Source organism: Dermochelys coriacea, chromosome 4 (assembly GCF_009764565.3).
Source record: "Dermochelys coriacea isolate rDerCor1 chromosome 4, rDerCor1.pri.v4, whole genome shotgun sequence".
NCBI classification, from domain to species: Eukaryota; Metazoa; Chordata; order Testudines; family Dermochelyidae; genus Dermochelys; species Dermochelys coriacea.
Window position 1 is genome coordinate 94,611,065 of NC_050071.1, and position 21,711 is coordinate 94,632,775.

Below are 21,711 nucleotides of genomic sequence, written 5' to 3' on the forward strand. Positions count from 1 at the left end.
AAAGGCCCCACTTATTGTCATTTGCAGCACAGCTGGTCACTATCTGAAGCAACTGAGCTTTGCCCATAGATGGTGTGGAAGGTCAAAACCAGGTGACTGGACTGCAAGGGGCTAGAAGCAGTTAAATTGGAGAACAAATCCAATCTAACTTTAATATGAGAGGCTCCCATATTCACAACTCAATGAACTTACAATCATTTTCTGAGTGAGAGCTGATCAAGGCACACTCATCCTGAAACTTTGGAGGGGAGAAAGTAGTTGTTTAGATAAATAACACCAAATTACAGTGTGTGTGATTTTAGCAACTACTCATCTTCACTTGTCAGCCCCTTCCCCCATCATCTATCATATGCTATTAGGTTTCAGAGTAGCAGCCGTGTTAGTCTGTATTCGCAAAAAAGAAAAGGAGTACTTGTGGCACCTTAGAGACTAACAAATTTATTTGAGCATAAGCTTTCGTGAGCTACAGCTCACTTCATCCGATGAAGTGAGCTGTAGCTCACGAAAGCTTATGCTCAAATAAATTTGTTAGTCTCTAAGGTGCCACAAGTACTCCTTTTCTCATATGCTATTAATATGTCAGTTCCTGCCTCCCTTTGGCAAATACCAACGGATACCAGCTTTCATTGTCCTCTTGTTAAAATTTTCAAATAGGCACTTTCCTGGTTTCTCCCATGTTTCCCCTCTTGCATGGGAAGAGTTCCCTGTAAATATCCACAGAACTTATTGTCCTACTTAAAACTCCCCTTTGCTGTGATGCCTACCAACCTCCTGCCCCCAAAAAAACTCAATGGGTAGACAGCTGATATAGCAAGACCATTGCCGATCATGCTGACCAGTATTGTCTTGTGCTACCCAGTTTGCCTGTACCGATCTGTTGTCTCATATCTTCTTAGATTTTAAGATCGTTGGGACAGGGACAGTCCGTGTTATGAGTTTGTACAGCGCCTACCACAATGGGGCCTTGGTCCATGACAGGGTCTCCTAAAAGCTACTGAAATACACATAAATCTCTTACCCTAGTTTATCACAGTTAAGTGATAGTACAAGTACTAGAGTTTTTGCTGTCAGTATCTTCTTCTGACCATTAACTTGTCTCTCAGATATCTCAATATACAAACAACTTTAATTTGGAAGCACCTAAGGTTGCCACACTCATTCTACTTGACAGAAACCCACAAAAACAAGTAAATGCAAAGTAAAACCACCTAACTGTACACACTTTCATCTCATTTCCTCCACACTATCAATTCTGCAACTGCTGTTCACCATGCTCCAAGTACCACATCCTCCAAGCTCCCACCTTAACCTGCTCTTCTGTACACACTCCTTTACCAGATTTCCTGCCCTTGCAAAAAAAACTAGTAGTTGGAGATGTTTGGTGCAGCAGCTGGTTGTGGAATGAGAGGCAGTTAAAGGTGGTGATGGAAGAATGGCATTCCTTTGAGGGACCAGAGTTAAGGATGCAATGAGTGCCTGTGGTGCATGGTAGTTGTAGTAAATGTGTGCTTGTAATTGAAGGGGTAGGAATTATTACTGTCAAGGTAGCATAACTTTTCATGTCCTTGCTTTTGTTTCAGATACATTATGTGTATAGGAACTCTAACTTCACAACCAACCAATTTTTGTGTGTGTATTATTTGCTTGTTTAAAAAAAATTGAGGGCGGGAGAGAAGCTGAGCAAGAGATAGATTATCAGGGCCAGGGCATGGGTAGCCTGGCCTAAGGGTTAGCATCAGGTGTGGGTTGAAGGGTAAGGGGCCAAGAGTTAATTACCAGGAATCAGACCAGGCTGGAATGCTAGAAGGTGAGAATCAAACCTGAAGGGCAGGGATCAAGGGTCAGTTACCATGAATCAGGCCAATTGAGGATATTAGGAGGTCAGGTTAGGGTGACAGAACCAGAGGGCAGGAACCTGGAGGCAGTTACTAAGAGTCAGAATACCAGGAGGTCAGGATCTGAGGGCACGAACCAGTAAACACCAGCCCAGCGGTCCACAGCAGGATGAAGTCCAGTTGTATGCACAACTTAGTGTTTTGGCATAAATAGGACTGTGACCCAATCAGGAGCCTTGGAGCTCCCCCAGTCAGAGACCAGAGGTGAGGTTTGTACCTCAGTTGGGCTTCATGGACCTGGCTCCCAGCTGCTGTCTCTGAGCTGCTGGGTGGAAGATTGGAGTATGGCAACTCTCAGGAACCCACAAACCCAGGGTTTGAGATCAGCAGGGCCTGATATGGATGGATCTATGAGGAGGGAGAAATACAGCTACTAACAGGGAAGATTTTATCCATCAGCAGTTCCACATGAATGCTTAGGTAATTCTGCTGTAGGAAAAAGTCTAGCTCCTGACGGAGAAGGAGCTATGTGCACATGGCCCAAAACAATCAGGTTTAGGTGCACAGCATATATTATATACACACACACACACACACACACACACAGAGCTATAAATAATAATTGCTGAAAGTCACTTTAAATCCCAGTGAAAGAAACTTCACCAGTTGTCCCAGATGTGCTCAGGATTCACTTCTCTACCAGGTTTTGTGTAGATAATGTTTTTTTTTTTTTAAAACAAGTCAGTCAACAATGAGAAGTAGAAATGCCACAGACAACTTTCATCCAGAGCCCAATTTTCAAGAGTTATTACTATAAAGTTCTAAATACTATAAAGAAAAACCAAACAAAAGCTACTCAGAAAATTCAAAGGGCATAAAAACTGACCCTGGGCGAAATTCCACATAATGTTTTTCTCTAAAAGTAGATAACCTAATTTATATCCCATTTTAGAATGAAATTCTAACTATGGAGTCATATCCATCACCTCCATAAAATACTTGGGTATGTATAAGTGCCAATCTGCATGTCTATTTATGGGATTTTGAGGGGAGAATGGGTGCATCCATATTTTTGCAGCTATACCCATTGTGTCCTCCTTTGAAAAATATGCCTTTACAGGCTGGTCTATTGTTGAGGGGTATTTTCAGGTCCCTGAAAATACTAAAAGGATATTGGCTAAAGTAAAGTTTCAAAATCATGGAGTATAAATGTTTATAGTTATCCAGAATCATTTAGGGGCAGGACTTCTAATTTATGAGCATCCTGTCTGTGGGAGAGCAGAGCCATTGTTCCACCCAGTGGTGGAATTCTCTCTGGTTTAATCTCTGGAAACATATCAGTTACAATTAATGTAGGAAATTCATTGATTTGGGTTGTTTCAATGTCAACTCCATTCCAGGAATGGGCATATTCTGCATGACCACTAATATGTTCTGAAGTCCCAGGACCATTTGAGGTGTTCTTACACTTCTTGCACCACATTCTAAGGCATCCATAGAGCAGTACCATGGCTAGTATGATAAAAAGGACACTGCTGATGAGCCAAATAACCATAGCCAGGTCAATCATCTTGCTGGCTGGAAACACAGCATCTCTGGCCATTGTATGAAAATTGGTACACTGACCTCTAGAAGGCTCTATCCCCTGGCAACGGAACACACAGGATATAGTTTGTAGATGGTGTTCGCCTCTGCAAGGTTAAGAAGTCATGGCTCAAAAGGTATAAGTTCCTCCTGGTGAAAATTCTGTTGCAAAACACCAGACAAGATGCTGTTCCAACTGGGCCAATATATGACCCTGTAAAAAACTTGTTAGGACAGGTATAATGTTCATGTGACCATATTACCAAAGCTGAAGTACGGGTGACATTCTTAATGTTAATTTTATCATCATAATTCTTTTACATATATATTAGACCTGGAAAGAAGAAACACACATTTGGTATTTTAAAATGTTATACAATACACATTTATTTCTGTACAGATGCAGCTAAAGTAATTTATCTAATATACATTTTAAATACAGACCTAAATGTATTTCAACACTGGGAACAGAAATACCATAAACTATTTGTAACACTTAGCTGGCTAATGAAAAGTTCTGCCCAGTTATACAAAAGACACAAATTAATGCCCATGTTGGGTTTAGATTTAGTATTACTTTGATACCAATGTCATCTTATGGCTACCTATTATATAAGAAAACATATGTTTTGTGGAAGAAGCAGCTAGCTAATCCATCTATGGCTGTCTCTTTTGTGTAAGCAGTTCTATGTCATAGCATCTTTTCACATTAAAATATACATTTAACACCTTTAAAGGTGATCTATTTTTGCCAGTTACTTCTTTTATACATTAGTGGTTTCACTTATGAAACAGAAAAAAACAGCTGTGGCATTAATGCAGGAAAGTCCCCAACGGTCACATTCATACTTTAAAGCAAGCACTACTACAGTGTTTTATTGTGAGCTACAGTAAGACTGTTTAAGGTTTGTTTTTATTAGGAACTAACAGGTGCTATTGTTCTTGCTTTCCTGTTGTCTTAGAAACTCCCCTCTGCCCTAACATAGTCTGTATCAGTAAAAAGCTAAACTCTGGAATGGATTGTGCCAGAAGCTGGGAATGGGCAGCAGGGGATGGATCACTTGTTGATTACCTGTTCTGTTCATTCCCTCTGGAGCACCTGGCATTGGCCACTGTTGGAAGACAGGATGCTGGGCAAGATGGACCTTTGGTCTGACCCAGTATGGTCATTCTTATGTTTTTATAAAAAAGAAAAGGAGTACTTGTGGCACCTTAAAGACTAACAAATTTATTTGACCATAAGTTTTCGTGTTAGTCTCTAAGGTGCCAAAAGTACGCCTTTTCTTTTTTGCGAATACAGACTAACACAGCTGCTACTCTGAAACCTGTTCTTATGTTCTTATGTGCAGTGAGCTGGACTGGAGGCATTTGCATCACACTTACCTTGACACACATGCACCACACAAAAAGGTTATTTATCTCCATACAGCAGAAAGAAAGTGAGTGTCAGAGAATAATTCAGAAGAGCAGGTTCCTTTTTTCTGGGTAGAATTCATGTCCCTGAAAGGAAAAAACAAAAAACAAACTAGGTTATTGAACATTTGTGGCTCAGTTCTGCCTCCCAAAAGGATGACATCCCTCACTCTACAGATTGTAAAACCAGCTGCCATATGCAGATGTTGGCACTATAGCTGACTTCACAAGCTGCAGGACAATGGACACTTACATGCTAGAGAAAACTGCTGTGTTAGGACCCCCTGTTTAAGTACTCCCTTTTTTCTTTTTTAAGTCTTGGTCTAAGTCCATATTTAGAGACCTAAATAAGTGACTTTATTTTCAAAAATACTGAGCATCCAGCAGCACCCTCTCAGAGGTCATATGTGACCACTGTGATACAGCATGGCCAGAAGGCAGCAGGAGAGTGATACAGGAGAGATATGCAAGTCTCAGGATGAGGAGAAGCCTTATTCCCTGTAGAGGGAAGAAAGGTTTCTATAGATTAATTAAAAGCACCTGAAGTCTGTCACCTGATAAAAACCCCCTGCTTCAATCAGCTAGGGGAAGGAGTTGGAGCAGGGGAGAGTTTGGAGAAGTGCTGTGGCTGGCTAGAAAACCAAGACCCTAGGTAAAGAGACACCCAGCTTGGGCAGAAAGAGAGAGAGAGAGAGAGAGAGAGAGAGAGAGAGAGAGAGAGAGCAGGAAGCCCCACAAGCTGAAGAGCAGGAGAGGGAAGTAGCCCAGGGAAAGGAAGCACTAGTTCAAGTGGTTTACCACTATCCCTAGGGCCCCTGGGCAGGGACCCAGAGTAGAGGGCGGGCCTGGGTCCCTTCGTCTCCACTACCCTTCTCTGGGTTAGTGGTGGGACAGTAGATACCCTAGTTCAGGGGCAGGCAACTGCACCCTGAACCCCCTGCCCCCAAAGAAGAGGAAGCGCGGGACCCATTATAATCATACTGGCAATTTGCCACATCTCTGAACTCAATGAGAGTTGGATCAGGGACCAAACAACAACTGAGAGAGTGAGAACCCAACCACATGACTGAAACTTACTTCCAGGGAAAAGTTAAACCTGTGCATGAATGACAGAATGCAAAAGGTTACAAAAGGCAATATCACACCAAGAGATATGATCTTGAATACATATGCCTTACATAGATTAGAGTCATTATTCAATGGGAGCTGGTGACATATGAAAGTGCATAGGCAAAATAGAAATAATAGGTACACTCAAAGCCAGATCACAGCATTTGATAAAGATCTATTTGTCTCAGAGTCCAAACTATGTAAGGAATGGCTATTGATTGCTATAACTTTTATTATTTTTATTTATATTCAGACTAATGGTTCCTGGATATGTCATCACTTCTTTTGACTCTTTACTATTGTATCTGTTTCTGCAGTATCTGTTTTATGAAGCTTTAAGTATAGTATATTTAATTTAAAAAAAGAAAAGGAGTACTTGTGGCACCTTAGAGACAAACAAATTTATTTGAGCATAAGCTTTCGTGAGCTACGGCTCATTTCATCGGATGCATGAAGTGAGCCATAGCTCACGAAAGCTTATGCTCAAATAAATTTGTTCGTCTCTAAGGTGCCACAAGTACTCCTTTTCTAACAAATTTATTTGAGCATAAGCTTTTGTGAGCTACGGCTCACTTCATGCATCCAATGAAATGAGCCGTAGTTCACGAAAGCTTATGCTCAAATAAATGTGTTCGTCTCTAAGGTGCCACAAGTACTCCTTTTCTTTTTGCGAATACAGACTAACACAGCTTCTACTCTGAAACCTATATTTAATTTGTCCCTTTTAATTTAAATTGCCCCTTTTCTCAGGGAGGGGGATTCATTATAAAAGAAATGTTCTCGAAAAACATCTTGTTACAGGAGGGTTGGAATTGCCAAATAATGTGAGTCCAGAGTACATAATATAAAGCTACAAATGCAATTGGTTAATGGCAGTGAAATAGATATGGATGAGTGGACAATCAGGGTCCAGACCCCCAGGAGAAAAAACAGGCAGTTGAATCAACTGATTACAATACAATAATATTGTACTACAAATGTGTATTGAGTAAGGTCTTTTATGAAAACTGATGAAATGCTGGTCATGAATATCATTGCCTGGGGTATGTACAGGTAGTGTATATATGGTTATGTATGGTTGCTGCAAATATGTTTCTAAAATATATTGTGGAGTTGATAAACAAGTCTGCCTTAGACAAAGGAATATGGATGTACTTGTTGGGGTCAAACTTTGTAAGCCAGAGGACAATGAAAATACATTCACATATAAGGTAACAAAGCACTAGTGGCAGCTTGATGATCATATCAGGGGACAAACTGAAGTCTGAATCTCCAGGAGAAGGTTTTCCTGGCTCTTGAGGTAAAGGCAATGGACTTTGGGAAATATAAGGGGAACAAAAAGACATTCTGATTATCCATCGCTTAGGGAACAAAGAGGACAGCACCCTCTGAGTTTGTGAAACTTTGGATCTTTTGGCCTGGAGGTCTAGAGATGCTGATATCCTGATGTAAGTGAAAAAACTGCATAGGCAAAGATTGTAACTTGCTAAGATTAAATTTTAGTCACTAGAAAGCATATTATGTGTTTTGTTTATAACCATACTCCTCTTTTTCTAGTGGTTAGTATCACTTTAATCTCTTTTGTTCATTAATAAGCTTGTTCTTAATTTTACTATGTACCATGTCAATGCTGCTATAATGAAGAATAGAGTGAATCTCAGCTAAATTGGCAGACTGGTGCATTCTCTCTTACTCTGGAGGTAGTAAACAATTTCTGAGAGTGTTTAGTGAGAGGAACTGGACGCTGCAGTCAGACATCTCTGGGGAACTCTCTGACTAGAACTTGGGTTCACTGACTGTTACCTGCAAGGCAAGGTTTAGACTGGGAGAGTCTCGAGCAGTTTGTTGGCAATGAAGACAGACTGGTGTGTCAGGGAAATGACACAGTCAAGCCCCAGCAAAGCTCTCCCTTGCTGAGGCAGAGGGATAATACAGTGGCTTACAGTTCTTGGTGTCCTGAGAAGAGTGTCACAATGAGTTAAAGATTATAAGCAGGAATACCACTTTAATACAAAGAAGGGCCATCAGAAATTTCTCATAGGCTGTTCGCAACAGTGGAAGTCAGTGATTCACTTTTGCATTTTATGGCTTTTATTGCCCTAAGAAAATTATTCATATTTCACCACTTAAGGTGAAATCAGACAAGCATAGATGGTAGAAATTAACATGGGAAAATATATTCTGACAGGTTTCAGAGTAGCAGCCGTATTCTCAAAAAGAAAAGGAGTACTTGTGGCACCTTAGAGACTAACAAATTTATTTGAGCATAAGCATATATTTGATGCATCCAATGAAGTGAGCTGTAGCTCATGAAAGCTTATGCTCATATAAATTTGTTAGTCTCTAAGGTGCCATAAGTACTCCTTTTCTTTATACTCTGACAGAATATCTTCTCTATATGCTTCATTAAGGTAAATTATTTAGCCGTTTAATTTCTCTTATGGTTAATGGTTTCAGAGCAACCTGGGAAGCGAAATCACTGATCAGCCAGTAAGGTTCAAGAAAAAGCAGGATGGAAAAAAGTTAAAATGAAAAACGTATATATTCTCTCATACCTTTGAAATTTCCTTGTTGTAAATGTCCGCCTTTTCCTCCTGGGCTGACGATTTCCAGTTATACTGAGATGTCTTAAAGGAAAGAAAATTCAGTCTGTTCTACATTTATCAGAAAGGTTTTTTCCCCTTTTTCTTTGAAAATAAGATCTCCTACCATGGCTGAAAGGCTGAATGGAACTCTAGTTACTGTGAGAGATGCAGATGTTTAAACATCCAAGACCTGCCTTGGTGATATCACACAACAGCAAATTAATTCGATAGTAAAAGCTCTATTGCGGGAGGTGGAAAATGACTTATTCATCCAGGTTGTCATTTACACAGAACATGAAGTAAATACAGACTTGAAATAAATACATGGATGATTATTGCTTCAGAGGGGAATGAATCATTTTGATTTGCATAGAAATGGCACAATTTCTTGAACATTCTTTTAGATTCCAATATGAAACCAAGTTTTCAGTGAATTCTTCTGAATTCTGATTCTAAATAAAACAATATACAGAAAAAACATAAAAAGAAAAGCAGTACTTGTGGCACCTTAGAGACTAACAAATTTATTAGAGCATAAGCTTTCGTGAGCTACAGCTCACTTCATCGGATGCATTTGGTGGAAAAAACAGAGGAGAGATTTATATACACACACACAGAGAACATGAAACAATGGGTTTATCATACACACTGTAAGGAGAGTGATCACTTAAGATAAGCCATCACCAGCAGCGGGGGGGGGGGGGGGGGGGGGGGGAAGGAGGAAAACCTTTCAAGCAAGGTAGGCTAATTCCAGCAGTTAACAAGAATATCAGAGGAACAGTGGGGGGTGGGGTGAGGGGGAGAAATAACATGGGGAAATAGTTTTACTTTGTGTAATGACTCATCCATTCCCAGTCTCTATTCAAGCCTAAGTTAATTGTATCCAGTTTGCAAATTAATTCCAATTCAGCAGTCTCTCGTTGAAGTCTGTTTTTGAAGCTTTTTTGTTGAAGGATAGCCACTCTTTGGTCTGTAATCGAGTGACCAGAGAGATTGAAGTGTTCTCCAACTGGTTTTTGAATGTTATAATTCTTGACGTCTGATTTGTGTCCATTCATTCTTTTACGTAGAGACTGTCCAGTTTGGCCAATGTACATGGCAGAGGGGCATTACTGGCACATGATGGCATATATCACATTGGTAGATGCGCAGGTGAACGAGCCTCTGATAGTGTGGCTGATGTGATTAGGCCCTATGATGTTATCCCCTGAATAGATATGTGGACAGAGTTGGCAATGGGCTTTGTTGCAAGGATAGGTTCCTGGGTTAGTGGTTCTGTTGTGTGGTGTGTGGTTGCTGGTGAGTATTTGCTTCAGATTGGGGGGCTGTCTGTAAGCAAGGACTGGCCTGTCTCCCAAGATCTGTGAGAGTGATGGGTCGTCCTTCAGGATAGGTTGTAGATCCTTGAGGATGCGTTGGAGAGGTTTTAGTTGGGGGCTGAAGGTGATGGCTAGTGGCGTTCTGTTATTTTCTTTGTTGGGCCTGTCCTGTAGTAGGTGACTTCTGGGTACTCTTCTGGCTCTGTCAATCTGTTTCTTCACTTCAGCAGGTGGATATTGTAGTTGTAGGAATGCATGATAGAGATCTTGTAGGTGTTTGTCTCTGTCTGAGGGGTTGGAGCAAATGCGGTTATATCGTAGAGCTTGGCTGTAGACAATGGATCGAGTGGTATGATCTGGATGAAAGCTAGAGGCATGTAGGTAGGAATAGCGGTCAGTAGGTTTCCGATATAGGGTGGTGTTTATGTGACCATCGCTTATTAGCACCGTAGTGTCCAGGAAGTGGATCTCTTGTGTGGACTGGTCCAGGCTGAGGTTGATGGTGGGATGGAAATTGTTGAAATCTTCAAATTGTTGAAGACTGCTGAATTGGAATTAATTTGCAACTGGATACAATTAACTTAGGCTTGAATAGAGACTGGGAATGGATGAGTCATTACACAAAGTAAAACTATTTCCCCATGTTATTTCTGCCCCCCACCCCACCCCTCACTGTTCCTCTGATATTCTTGTTAACTGCTGGAATTAGCCTACCTTGCTTGTCACCATGAAAGGTTTTCCTCCTTTCCCCCCCCTGCTGCTGGTGATGGCTTATCTTAAGTGATCACTCTCCTTACAGTGTGTATGATAAACCCATTGTTTCACGTTCTCTTTGTGTGTATATAAATCTCTCCTCTGTTTTTTCCACCAAATGCATCCGATGAAGTGAGCTGTAGCTCACGAAAGCTTATGCTCTAATAAATTTGTTAGTCTCTAAGGTGCCACAAGTATTGCTTTTCTTTTTGCGAATACAGACTAACACGGCTGCTACTCTGAAACCTGTCATTATGCAAGAAAAAACATAGTATGCCTATGCATCCTCCCCACTCTCTACTCACTGTAGATTTGGAAGAGAGGTTGATTTTAAATTGGGATTAGCCAACCCTGACCTAACCACAACCTGATCAACACATACCCTTAAAATACGTAGTGTGTCCTTACTTCTGCTGTCAATGCCTTCACTTAACAATGATTTCAGATTTTAATAGGGCAGCAGTTGAAGAAAAGACAAGACATGGAGGGTGGGGGAGAATAGAAATGTCTAGACAGGAGCAGCAGAAGCTCTCTAAAAGTGAGGGGGCCATGGGCACCCAAACCATGGCCTCGTCCCCTGCACCACCCCTTTCTCCCAAGGCCCCGCCCTCTCACCACCCCTTTCCCCTGAGGCTCTGCCCTCATGCTGCCCCTTCCCCCAGGCCTCTGCTCCCACGCTGCCTCTTCCCCCAAAGCCCTGCTCCCATGCTAGCTCTTCTCCCCAAGACCCCATCCCCTGCTTACTCCTCTCCACCCTTTTCCCCGTCACTCACTCTTACGTCAAATAAAAAGGGGGGGGGGACATGGCCCCCTAGCCCTCCTTGTTCTGACACCCTGTGTCCAGACACAAAAATTACTCAAGGAATGGAGACATACAGGAAGACTCATGGGACAAGCTGATAACCCATGGCTTATTCATGGGTGCACTACAAGCTAATAAATCATAATTCTACGTTTGCCCTTATGCTGAACTTTACCAATCTATTAGTTACAGCTAATCTCTCCCAATGATATACTACTGTTATCTTGGGTTTCTTGTGGTAAGGTCCTCTTGGCCATAAGGAGTATGTACATTAAGGTGAGATGATAATAAAGAAGATTATAATGGAGCTCAAGGGAGTTTTGCCTCCCCTATCTACAAAACAACAATTTTCTTAAACTCAGTTACAGTTCAACATAAGTTATATAAAAAAATGTGCTTTGGACCAAGTATTATTATTATTATTTGTATTACCATACCGCCTAGGAGCCTTAGTCATGGATCAGGAACCAACTGTGCTAGGCGCTGTACAAACACAGAACAAAACAACCTTCCCTGTCCCAAGGGATTTACAATCTAAGAATAAGACGAGAGACAAGTTGGATATAGACAGACGGGGGAGTACAAGGAAACAATGAGACAATACTAGTCAGAATGATAAGCCGTGGTCTTAGCATATCAGCAATCTAACTGTTGTCAAGTTTTATTTTTATGTGTCACACCAAAGGAGAGTTTTGAGGAGGGATTTGAAGGTTGATAATGAGGTAGTTTTTTGGATGTTTACAAGAGTGTGGGGCAGCCAGGGATAAAGCACTGAGGTGCTTGTTTGAAAATTTAACAAGGGGGCAGTAGAGACTGGCATTATGGCCCAATCAGAAGCAACATTGGCAGCCTGATAGCAAATGAGAGAGGATAGGTAGCGTGGGAATTGACTGTGAAGGAACTTGAAACTAAATACAAGCAGCTTACATATGATGCACTAGAGAAGGGGGAGCCAGTGGAGGGATTCAAAGAGAGGAGTGATAGGGTCATAGTAACAGGCTAGGAAAAAACCTGTTAGTAACCTGTTCCATAACTGTTGTTCTTAAAGAAGTGTTGTGCATAGACTCATAGACTTTAAGGCCACAAGGGACTACCATGATCATTTAGTCTGATATCCTGCACATTGCAGGCCACAGAATCTACTCAACCACTCCTGCAGTAGGCCCATAACCTCTAGCTAAGTTACTCAAGCCCTCAAATCTTAATTTAAAGACTTCAAGTTACAGTGCAAACCAGCAAGTGACCTGGGTTCCATTTTGCAGAAGAAGGTGAAAAAGTTCCAGTGTCTCTGCCAATCTGAAATCCTTCCCACCTCTAAGCATGGTGATCAGTTAGACTCTGAGCACGTGGGCGAGACCGCCCAGCCAGACACCTAGAAGATAATTCTCTGTACTAACTCGGAGCCTTATCCATCTAGTGTCCCATCTCTGGCCACTGGAGATATTTGCTAATAACTGTCATGGATGGGCTACATGCCATTGTAGGCAGTCTCATCACACCATCCCCTCTATAAAATTATCAAGCTCAGTCTTAAAACATATTAGGGTTTTTGCCCCCACAACTCCCCTTCAACAGCTGTTCTAGAGCTTCATTCCTCTGATTGTTAAAAATGACCATTTAATTTCAAGCCTAAATTTACTGGTGTCCAGTTTATATCCATTTGTTCTTGTCCATTCCACTCTTGGTGTCTGTGTTCTGTGACAAGATAGCCGATGTTAGTATGGTGGGTCCTGTGCTTTTCTTGGCAGGGGCTAAGATGCCACCCCTTGCCCCTGCTCTTTGGGGCACCAAGGGCCCCCCACTAGTGGCCCAGGAAGGTGGTAGAGGAGGGAAGCAGGGGAGGAATCTGGGTTTGCTCCTCACTCTGAGCCCCAGCCCCTGTGAGTTCTTACCCTCTTCCCCCTTGGGTGGGGTACCTTCAGTCCTTAGACACTGGGGCAGGGTCTCTCTGGTTTTTCTGGTTCTCTGATTTTTTCAAAACATACCTCCAAGTTCCAGTCCTTTTTTTTTTTTTTCCTCTCTCCTTTCTTCTTCTTCTTCTTCTTCTTCTCCTCCTCCTCCTCCTCCTCCCTGACTGCCTGAAGCAGTGGGTTTTATTAGGTTCCTGACAGGTCCTTAACTGACTACAGGTGCTTCAATTAACCCGTAGCCACCCTCCCTAGTCTACAGGGAACCACGTCTTAATTAGCCTAGGGCTTATATATTTCCCTTCTACCACAGCTCCCGGGCCCTCCTGTATCACAGTTCCCAGCACACAGTTGTTGGAAACCTTTTCCCCTAAGTGGTACCCATTGGATGCCTCGAGTGCCCTCTGCGGCCACATGCCACTGTGTGCAGGTAAAAAGGATAAAGCTGCCCCCAGCCCCCTTCAGTTCCTTCTTGCCAGAACTCCATTGCAGAGGACAGCAGGGTGAGTCATGAAATAGACATGCGCAACACATCTCAAAAAATAGCAATTATGGAACAGTTCAGTAACTGTCTATCTTCTTTGAGTGGTTCACATGTGCAGTCCACTCCTCGTGACCCACAAGCCATGAATCAGGAGGTGGGATCAGAGTCTATCCAAATAAAGACAGGAGCTCAATTCATTCAACTCCAGCATTGTCTCTTGAGTCCTGAGTGACAGCTTAATGAGAAGCAAACATGTGGACAGAGGACCAAGCTACCATTCTACAAATGGCCAGAATTGGAACATTTGCCAGAAAAGGCACAGAGGCTGACTGAGATCTCATCAAATGAATTGCGACTCTGCTCGACGGTGTGACATTAGCCAGGTCATAGGACATGCATATACATGAAACTATCCAAGAAGAAATTATCTGAGTAGAGACTGATTGTCCTTTCATTCTATCTGCAACTGCACAAAGAGTTGAGAGGACTTATGGAATTGCTTCTGTCAAGGTAGAACACCAGTGCTCTTATGACATCCAGAGTGTGCAAATGTTCCTCTTCCCAGATCGAGTGTGGTTTTGGGAAGAATACAGGTGAGTAAATTGGCTGGTTGATACGGAAAGAGGACACTGCCTTTGGGATAAGCCTCAGCTGAGGGTGCAGGTAAACTTTTTCCTTAAAGAAGATAGTATAGGGAGGTCTAGACATTAACATGTGCAGCTTTGCCATTACCTCTATCAGAAAGCTGGGAACCAAAAATGCCACCTTCATTGATAGATGTAGCAGACAGCAAGTAGTCAAAGGCTCAAACAGGGGGACCCATAAGTTTCACAACACTAAGTTTAGGTCTCATGGGAGAACAGGGTCATGTACCTAATGATACAATTTGACTAAGCCTTTCAAAAAACCGTACTGGCATGTTGTTAGAAAAAACAGAGTGATTATCCTTCTGAAGGATAACTGAAATAGCTGATAGCTGTATCTTGATAGAATTAACAGTCAATCCTTGATGTTTTGGATACTATAAGTAATTTAGTATGGGCTGAATTGAAGAACAGGACAGTGAGATTCCAGAATGGCCATGACCAGATGGAAAAACATCTCAACTTAAAGAGATAAGTAACCCTACTAGCTTTCTACTATTTAACAGAACTTCTTGAATCTCTTTTGAGCAAGACTGCTCCCTAATGTCTAGCCATGGAGCATCCATACATTAAATGAAGATGTGCAGGCTTGGGTGGAATAGACAACCATGATTTTGGGACATGAGGTCCGAGCCCAGTAAAAGTGAAATTGGAGGTTTCACAGACCATGCCAGGAGAGTGACAAACCAGTGTTGACTATGAGTATGACTTTGGCCTGGTCTCCTCTTATCTTCAGTAATACCTTGTGAATGAGTGGAATTGGTGGGAAAGCATAGAGGAGCCTGCCTGACCATGGTAATAAGAATGCATCTGTCAGGGAACCCGGGCTGTGACCACATAGGGAATAGAACTGCTGACACTTTCTGTTGATCCTGGTTGCAAGTAGTCTACCTGGGGAGACTCCCACCATTCGAAGGTGAATCTAGCCACATCCAAGCAAAAAAACCACTTGTGGTGACTCATAAATGATCTGCTCAGGTAGTCTGCAAGATTGTTTTGGAACACCAATATGTAAGAAGCTTCTAGATCTATTGAGCTGGCAATGCAGAACTCCCAAAGCAGAGATGCCTCTTGACAGAGCAAAGCAGGGTGCGCTCCTCCCTGCTTGTTGAAGTACAACATTGCCACTCTGTTGTCTGTGAGGACTAACAGGCTGCTTCCCTTGATCTGCGGCAGAAATACCTGGCATGCCAACCTCACAGCATTCAGCTCCCTGATGTAGATTTGTTAAACTAAGTCCTCTGCAGACCATAGTCCTGAGTCTGTAGAGAACTCAGATGGGCCCCCAGCCCACGGCAGAAGTGTCAGTCACTAAAGTAAGCATTGGTTGTGGGCGGGCAAAGGAAACATCGATGCATACTTTGATGGTCACTTGCTCAGCAATCTAGGGAGGCAGAACATGAGAGAGCACCCTCACCACTGAACTAGATGGTGATGGTTTGGTGAGTAAACTGAGGCTAGCCAATCCTGTAGCATTCTGAGGTGCAGACTGGCATATTGAAGCATATGTGTGCACAAGACCATATGCCTCAGGACCCTCAAACAGTTTCATGGTGTCATGACTGGATGAGTTTTGAGAGCTATAGCAATTGACTGAATTGCCTGAAACCTTGAGTCTGGAAGAAAAGTTCTGACTTTAATCAAGTTCGTTACAGCCCCCTATAAACTCTATTCTTTGCTCATGGGGGAGGAGAGGTTTCTCTGCATTGATTAGCAGTCCCAGAACAATGAATATTGATTGGATCAGAGATATAGTGAACAACACTTGCACCCTGAATTGGTCCCTAACAAGTCATCCAAGTAGAGCTAAGCTTGCTCTCCTGATCTTCTGAGGAAGGCAGCTACCACTAATTTTCATAAAACTTCTGAGAGCTGCTGACAAGCCAAATAGTAGCATGGTGAACTGATAATGATTTTAATTTACCAGAAATCTGAGGTACTTCCTGTGAGCATCTTTGAAGTCAATGGCAGTTACTAGTCTCCAGAAAAGGGATAATAGAAGCTAGGGTGACCACGCAAACCTCTCTCTTTCAAGAATTTGTTGAGTTGACTCAGGTCTAAAATTGGTCTCAGACCCCCTTTTGCTTTCAAGATTAGGAAATAGCAGGAATAAAACCCTGTCCCTCTATGATACTGTGGAACCTCCTCTATGGCACCTGCCTGAAGGAAAGATTGTACCTCCTGGAGAAGGAGCTCCTCATGAGACTGGTCTCTGGAGGGGCAGGGAGGAAGGGTAGGAGTGAGGAGTAGAAACAAACTGGAGGATATATCCCACCTCCACCATGCTCAAAACCCATGGGTCTGAAGTAATTTGGGAACATACACTGTGGAAGTGGGAAAACTGTTTGCAAATATGGGGGAAATAGGGTTTGGAAACATGGAGACTGGCATGGTGTCCTTGACCAACCCATCAAAATGATTGCTTAGCACTTCCTGTGTGTCTAGAAGGCCCAGGAGCTGGAGCCAATACAGAAGGATGGGTGAGCCTGCACCTAAAACCCCTGCTCTTCTTTTTTGACAGGCCTTGATGAGCAGGGCAAAGTGGGATCACAATGTATCTGCTGAGGCTGATAGTACTTTCTGACCCCAGGATTTCAAGGTCACTCATGAGTCCTTAAGGCCAAGGAAAATGCTGTCTGTCCGCTCTGAGAACAGAGAAGGATCCTCAAAAGGCAAGTCCTGCATAGTAATCTGGTCTGCATAGGGTAGACCAGAAGACTGCAACTAGGAGGATCTGTGGATGGAGACTGCAGAAGCCAGGGTCCTGGCAGCCGAGTTGGCAGCATCCAGCCCAGCCTTCAACGAAGTCCCCATCACTAATCTGCCCTGGTTCAACTGTGAACAGACCTGCTGTCTTACATTCGCAGGGAGCAGATCTTTTAATTTCTCCAGGGATCCCCACAAATTAAAATCATAATGCCCCAGTAGAGCCTGGTGGTTGGCAATTCTAAGCTGCAATCCCCCAGTCAAATAAACTTTTCTACCAAATAAATCCAGTTCTTTTGCCTCTTTTGATTTGGGGGTCACAGCATTATGCCTCCGGCGTGCCCTCTCGTTTGCTACTGTGACCACTAGTGACCCTGGAGGACCTCAGGTGATGAGAGGACTCCCTGACCTCCTTGACCCGAATGCAAAAGTCCAAAAAGTCACTCTCTTTAACAATTCCTGATAAATCTTTTAGTTGTCAGGAGGGGGTAATGTTGTCTCCGAGGAAACTACCTCATCCAGAGAGGACAAAGATGAAGATAAAACTGGTTGTGGTTGAACCTCTTCTGCAGAAGATTTCTTCCTGATGCTCGGCTCTGGGACCAGTACCGGACATTGGAGTCAGGGCAGCTTGGTGCAAGGACTCACCCCATCTGGACTAGGGCACTTTGTAGGAATGATAAGGGGAGGATCCAGAAGCTGGGGGAAACTCTTTGTGGTTCCAAAAGAGCCACTGAAAGGGACCAGACCCCAGTGACCTCCTGGCCACATTCCCCTAGGAGCTCCAATTGTGCAGTTGCGAGGGTACCTGGAGAGGAAGGATCTAGGTGTGGAGTGGCAGGTTCTATTCAGAGATTGAGACACATATGATCCCATCTCAGAATCCGATGAAGACAACTCCCTTTCTGTCAACCACAGGGACTAGTTCTGAAAGCCTGATGATGGCTGGAGACACACCATCATTGTTGTTTTTCTCTTAGATGGTACCAATGGACAGACTGTCCAGGAAGTAGGCAGCTGGTGTGGTATAAGTGCTGCACTGCAAATGTTGGTGTTGGGTGGTCTAATAATACCAAGGGAGCCGATTCCTGTACAATTAGCGATACTGGCACTGACAGAATAAATTCCTTGCCACTGTAAATACCTCTGGCATAGTTGGCACCAAAATTGTATCTGATCGATGCAGAGCCACTGATGCTGACAGTTCCGTTTCTGGAACCAGACTCAATGATGCCTGTTTTGGCACTGGATTCAATGGTGCCATCTTAGGCACTAATTTGGAGGAGTGCCTCGATCTCGGTTGCACTCTACTTGACTCCCCTTTACTGCCCTTTCCTGACTTGTGGGGTGGAGATCTTCCTCTTGATGGTGCCTTTGTGGAAGGCTTATGCTACTTCCTCAGCACAGGCGAGAGTAACCAGTGCCAGGACTCCCAACAGTCTTGAAGGCACTCTTCTGACTGAAACTGCAGCACTCGGCCCCAACTCAGACCAGGACAACTTCCACGGTGCTCTCAGCACTGCCTCAATTAGCAGGAACTTCAGCCTAGCCTCCCTATCTTTTATCATCCTGGCCTTGAAGTCCCAACAAATCTGGCACTAGTCCTTCATGTGTGCTGTGCCTAGGCACTTAAAATAACTGCCATGTGGGTGGCTCACAGGCATAGGGTTCGAGTAGGAAGCACATGGTTTGAAGTCCAGTGATTGAGCCATACCTCAGAATGACAGCAGAACCCCAAAATAGGAAAAAAACAAACATTTTGCTTTTACCTACTAAAACTAACCTACAACTAGACTGTGTACACAAAGGCTGAGCGAAAACTGCTCTAGCAATTGACAGAGGTTCCAGTGACTGTCCTAGGCAGTAAGAAGGAACAGAGAGGGAGGGGCCAGCTATGCGCTTTATACCTTCATGCAGTGGTGCAGGGGGCTCTTAAACCACCCAACGAGTACTGCTGAAGGAAAAACTTTCCATCAGTTTTGTGCTGGGAGCACAGACACCAAGAATGGAATGCACATGTGCAGTCACTCAAAGATGAGAATGATCTTCGCAGCAGCATTAAGTGGGCACAACTGCATTTATGAAGGTCACAGAGAAGGATGTTGCAGTAATTCAGACTATTATTATTTTTACTCTCCTACCCCAATGACTATCACATTCTGGCAGAGTCCAATTCTTTCAGCACTTCTTGTTGCTCTGGCCTTTAATCCTTCACCTTTACTGTCCCATCCAGAAAAAGCTTTTGAAATATTTAGTACCTCCTGGGGAAACTCGTATATAGAATCTGATCGTGCAACCCATATTAATGTTTAGTAGCACTTTAGTGACTCATCCCATTTTCTTCAATGAGACGTCTCACAGCATAAGATATTACTCAACATGCATACAATTTGAAGAATCTGACCCTTCAGAGGGATTTTTTCAGTTTCATATAGAGCCCAAACTAACCAATACAATTATTCTTTTTGTTGTTATTAGAGAGATTAATTTCACAACCATTAGCAAATCACAGAATTGAAATTCTGATCTGGATATAATGAATGATGCACAGACTCAATCTGCATAGATAATGCATCTTTGACTGCCTCACTTGGACTCTACCTACTAATCAGGTTCTCACATCACATGTTCTAAGATTTCAAATTATTGAGCATCTTCAAATATCCACCAGCAACCACTCAGAGAAAGTAGTGTTATTTTTGTCATGAAAGAGAACAGATACACACCCAAAGCATTTTCCCAGATGGAATCTCTTTTTGTCATTGCCTGCCTATGTTTCTAAACTTTTCCCAGGATATTAGGTATTATTCTGGTCTTCACTGGACATCTGTTTCTCTCTCTCTCTCTGTTCAGACCATGCCATTCCTTTCTAGGAGTCCCTTTCCTGACTTCTTCTGTATTAAATTCAAGCTCCTTATTGTCAAGGCTTCACACAGCTCCACTTCGGCCTACACATCAAATCTTGGATCCTTCTATCCTCATTCGTGTTGTATGCTTCATCTGCTCTTACCAGTCTGCTTCATTAATATCCTCCCTATGCTCATGACTTCTTGCCTTTTTCATATTGCACTCTATGCTTGGAATAGACTAAACTCCTCCTTTACATCAAGTGCCGTCCTCCCTCTCCCTTCCAACTAATTTCTTTCAGCTTCTGATCATTACTTATGTTACAACATTCCACTTCTTCTCTTACCCATGAGTATATCAAAGAGGGGGGAAAATTGCAAAGCAACCATGGTATCCCTAGCCTCTCTTTGCTAGAAGCTGGGAGTGGGCAACAGGGGATGGATCACTTGATGATTATCTGTTCTGTTCATTCCCTCTGGGGCACCTGGCATTGGCCACTGTCAGAAGACAGGATACTGGGCTAGATGGACTTCTGGTGACCCAGTATGGCCATTCTTATGTTACGTTCATCCACAATTTATCTGTAAGAAGAAAAGCTTGAAAACTCAGCTCTGCATTAAACAATGTTACCAACAAAAGCAGGTTTTCCTTCTCTCTTGGTTTTCTGTTGTCCCTCTCCTCCTTATTGTCTGTCAATTATCCATTTGATTTAGATTGTAAGATCTTTGGGTCAGCGACCTCACCTTGTTACTTGTCTGTAATCATCCCACATACATTGCTTACCACATAGTTTTCAGGACAAATTTTTTTTTAAAAAAGCGGGTGGGGGGGGGCAGGGAGGATGACGACGAATGGACGTGGTCTGTGTACATAATGTTTGCAGTAACTTCCATTTAATATAATTTGCAAGTTTGATTAGCATGTGTCTCTCCTTTCCCTCTAACTGAATACTGATCACTGCAGCCCCCCACTAGATGCATCCCACAAACATAATACAATGCCATTTACCTTTTGTTTGTGATTATTTAACCAGTGTTCTTTCTGTGTGTCAGTGGAACCATACTTATCCTGTCCTTACATGGTCCACATCACCATGCCATCTGTGTGTCCTTGTGCTGGTGAATGTTATTGTAACAATATAAAAGACAGTAGCCAGCCTGGCACAATGGAATGAAAACTTAGTGAAGCAAGTTTTACAGTATGTACTAATAAAAAGTAATTTGTTGACTCATTCTGAATCATAATACTTCATTGAATATTTAGTGAAGCAGGCTAATGAATCTGATTCATCGTTCTCAATATTCTGTACTGAGTAAACTTAAGCAGAAGAAATGCTCTTTCCTAGTCCTTGTACTACAAAGTGTAATTAAAGTGCCCGTGGATAATATACAAAAGAAATAGCCAACTGTTTTATCAGCAAGCTTTATGGTAAGATTTATAAAAAACTGTAGAACATATACTTAGTGAACTTTAAATTTAAAAATAATAGGCAGGTGAAGGAGAGATCAAGTTTTTTATCCTCTCTTTTTAGAGTGAATATATATTGCCCTGATCCTGGAAGGTGTTGAGTGACCTCAACTCCTATTGACCATCTTTGAAGGCGTTGCATGTCTGAGTTAATGACTCGAGATTGTCAAAATAACAGGCTCAAATGAAATTTAATCTAAGATTATTAATCAGAGATTAGTACAGCACTATACAGAACACAGAAATAGATACATT

The 21,711-nt window shown here is 42.6% G+C and overlaps 1 protein-coding gene and 1 long non-coding RNA gene across 4 annotated transcripts in view; one reads left to right on the top strand and one right to left on the bottom strand.

Annotated features, from left to right (window-relative positions):
• Nucleotides 1–21,227, top strand: part of TXK (TXK tyrosine kinase) — a 66,501-nt gene extending 45,274 nt beyond the window's left edge. For all 3 annotated transcript variants that reach the window (XR_006281097.1, XR_006281095.1, XR_006281096.1), the window contains 2 exons: nucleotides 14,811–15,414; nucleotides 16,958–21,227. The gene's annotated coding sequence lies outside the window, so the exon portion shown is untranslated. The remainder of the gene's footprint in view (nucleotides 1–14,810; nucleotides 15,415–16,957) is intronic.
• LOC122460047 lies at nucleotides 2,449–13,350 on the bottom strand. Its single transcript, XR_006281098.1, has 4 exons — nucleotides 13,294–13,350; nucleotides 8,498–8,569; nucleotides 4,803–4,919; nucleotides 2,449–3,753 (listed from the first exon to the last, which is right to left on the bottom strand). It is a non-coding gene; the product is annotated as an uncharacterized LOC122460047 (long non-coding RNA).
• Nucleotides 21,228–21,711: the final 484 nt, after the last annotated feature.